Source organism: Miscanthus floridulus, chromosome 16, assembly GCF_019320115.1.
Source record: "Miscanthus floridulus cultivar M001 chromosome 16, ASM1932011v1, whole genome shotgun sequence".
NCBI classification, from domain to species: Eukaryota; Viridiplantae; Streptophyta; class Magnoliopsida; order Poales; family Poaceae; genus Miscanthus; species Miscanthus floridulus.
The window spans coordinates 13,638,764-13,642,606 of NC_089595.1; positions in this window are offsets into that span (position 1 = coordinate 13,638,764).

The window sequence follows — 3,843 nt, forward strand, 5'->3', positions numbered from 1 at the left end:
TGAGGAGTCCCTGGTGTCGCTGGTGATGACCGAGCACCGAAGAGCGAGGAGTCCCTGATGTTGGCGGCGATGTCCGAGCACCGAGGAGCGAGGAGTCCCCGGCGTCGCTGGCGATGACAGAGCACCGAGGAGCGAGGAGTCCTCGGCGTAGGCGGCGATGACCGAGCACCGAGGAGCGAGGAGCCCCCGGCGTCGCTGGCGATGATCGAGCACCGAGGAGCGAGGAGTCCCCGACGTCGCTGGTGATGACCGAGCACCGAGGAGCGAGGAGTCCCTGGCGTTGGCGGCGATGACCAAGCACCGAGGAGCGAGGAGTCCCCGACGTAGGCGGCGATGACCGAGCACCGAGGAGCGAGGAGTCCTCGGCGTACGCGGCGATGACCGAGCACCGAGGAGCGAGGAGTCCCTGGCGTCGCTGGCGATGACCGAGCACCGATGAGCGAGGAGTCCCCGGCGTCGCTGGCGATGACCGAGCACTGAGGAGCGAGGAGTCCCCGACGTCGCTGGTGATGACCGAGCACCGAGGAGCGAGGAGTCCCAGGCATTGGTGGTGATGTCCGAGCACCGAGGAGCGAGGAGTCCCTGGCGTCGCTGGCGATGACAGAGCACTGAGGATCGAGGAGTCCCCGGCATCGTTGGCGATGACCGAGCACCGAGGAGTCCTCGGCGTAGGCGACGAGGTCCGAGCACTAACGTAGCTGACGACGTCCGTGTGGTGAAGTGTGCCCACTTAGTCCTCGAGCGCGAAGAATCCGAGCGCTGAGGAGTAACCGGCGTAGCTGGCGATGAAGCACGAGCGTCGAACAGTCTGGTCAACTGGTCGGCGGCGAAGTGAACATTGAGTAGAAACGATCGGCGAATAGTCCGATCAACTGGTCGGCGACGGAGTCCATGAACCAAGCAGTTCGACCAGTTGATCGGTGGAGAAGTCCGAGCACTAGGTGGTCCGATCACCTGGATGATGATCCTGCAATACAAACATGTAGAGCGGGTAGTACATGATGCACAAATAAATAAACTCCGGAGAAAAATCAGCAATGGTGATGAAACGGCGTATGCAGTTCAGCGATCAATTGGTGTGAAAATATATTTATGTTTAATATAAACCGCCTGAACAGTTAGTGTGTAGCTGAGTCTCCAGCTCTAGCTAGCCCATAGTCCATAACATCGAGCGCGGAGCACGTGCACATGTAGGAGGAACAGACGTGACCAAGGAGCCGCTGCCAACCACCCATAACGCAGAGCGCGGAGCCCGTAGCACGTGTAGGGAGGAGCCGGAGACAGGGCCGTCTCTGGAGGCGTCCGAGCATCAACGCGACTGTTCGGGGGTTCGAAAAATCGTTTGGAGAGCAAACATGGAGAAAACAGTTCGGAGAAACATTATGGTGATATACGGAGATTGGAGAATATTTAGAAGAATATTAAAGCGAGACTTAGCTTTAGACAAAATGTCTAGTTGGCGGCGTATGGCGTTATCTGGTCGGCGACGCAGGCAGCTCGCTTGCAGCTCGGCGGCGACGAGGGATGTCGGTGAGGGCCGCCGAGTAATGACAACGAGACAACGGCGAGGGACATCGGCGAAGGATGTCGACGAGGGCCATCGGCAAAGGCCGCCGAGCGGTGAGGACGAGTCGACGGCGAGGGACGTCGGTGAAGGATGTCGGCGAAGGTCGTCGAGCGGTGACGACAAGTCGACGGCGAGAGACGTCGGCGAAAGATGTCGGCGAAGGCCGCCGAGCGGTGACGACGAGTCGACGGTGAGGGACGTCGGTGAAAGATGTCGGCGAAGGCCGCCGAGCGGTGACCACGAGTCGACGGCGAGGGACGTCGGCGAAAGATGTCGGCGAAGGCCGTCGAGCGGTGACCACGAGTCGACGGCGAGGGACGTCGGCGAAAGATGTCGGCGAAGGCCGCCGAGCGGTGACGACAAGTCGACGGCAAGGGACGTCGGCGAAAGATGTCGGCGAAGGCCGCTGAGCGGTGATGACAAGTCGACGGCGAGGGACGTCGGCGAAGGATGTCGACGAAGGCTGTCGGCGAAGGCCGCCGAGGGCAGCGGCGGCGAGTCATCGACGAGGGCTGATGAGGGCAGCGGCGGCGAGTGGTCGACGAGGGCTGATGAGGGCAGCGGCGGCGAGTGGTCGGCGAGGGCCAACCAGAGCAGCGGCGGCGAGTCGTCGACGAGGGCTGACGAGAGCAGCAACGGCGAGTCATAGACGAGGGCTGACGAGAGCAGCGGCGGCTAGTCGTCGACAAGGGCTGACGAGAGCAGCAACGGCGAGTCGTCGACAAGGGCCAACCAGAGCAGCGGCGGCTAGTCGTCGACGAGGGCTGACGAGAGCAGCGGTGGCGAGTTGTTGGTGAAGACAACCTCGAAGGTGGTTCCAAGATCGGATCTGCTGTCGCAGGGGCTGGTGTAGCAGCGATGAATCATCGTCGTGGACCGGGATGGATCTCCACGAGATTGACGACAAGAACGCGCTGTTGATTTGAGGTCCATCTGGCTCGCCATGGATCAAGCGCACACCCCTACCTGGCGCGCCAACTGTCGACAAAAGATGCTCGGCAGTCCACCGAGGGGTATCCCACGATGGTAGATTTGTTGGTGGGGATGCGCGTAATCAGGAACCAGATGGTGACACAAGGCGCAGAGACAACGATTTAGACAGGTTCGGGCCGTCTGATCGACGTAATACCCTACGTCATGTGTCTTTGGTGTATTGTATTGAATACATGATGTCGAGTAGAGGACCCCTGCCTCTCCTTATATACTCTGGAGGGGCAGGGTTATAAGTAAAGTATCATATTTGGTACTATACAATGTCTTGCGGTGCACGCCGAGCAGCGCCGTGCACGCCTTGATCTTGTGGGCCGGGCCACCTCCAATGGTGCAGCCCATGTCTTGGGGGCCATACCCCCACATGCATAGAACACAACTTTTCATTGTTAATTCTGAAATAACAAAAATGTATAGGATTATTTATGAGCGTGAGGCGTAGACACCGATAAAGAGTTAAATATTTTGGTCAGAGGCAGAAGAATATGCTCCTAAGTTTCTATCATGATCTTTTTTTATGAGGAATAAAATATAATTACTTCGGGAGTATAAAAGATTTGCACCTTACGTAATTAATGCATCATTGTTCGTTCACCATGACCATAAGAAGGTATCCTAACTATAATTCAAGAAGTTTGATCATACTTGCATGTTTGTGATTTGCTCATTACTGTCTTCCCTCTTTTACATTTCAAAAGAATTCATATGAGAAGGATTACTTCAAATCTGAAAAAAATCACTAAAAAGATAGACATCATGACAAAATATAGTACAGTGTCACTTCCATGTCTTACATTATCGTCAGTGATAGATAAGATGCTTACACAACAGGGCAGCTATGGCACCCTCTTGCAGTCAACATTTTATTTTCGTCTTGCCCTCTAGTGTCTATCTGATAGAAAGGGCTGTATAAATAGTGATGTCTCCATTCAGTGAATAAAATATAAGAAGCACACACAGGACATGAAATAGTATCATTTAGCAGGGAGCTTGAAACACAAGAGTCATAAGCTTTAAGGTGATTTTGTGGATGATCATGAGTTCAGAAAACCACAACAACAGCTTTACAAACTTGGTTTGCTAAGTCAAATTTGAATTGTTTTCACATCTAGCCATGTATATAACAGGTATGAAAAGGGTGGATGGAATAAAAATGTTTGCAAGGCTCTGTATTATACCCCCATTGCATTTCTTCAGTAGCATATCAAGCAGGGTAGAATATAATAGATCGTTATACACAAACCGTACTAATCCCAAATTTCACATGAAACACCATGCTGCGATGA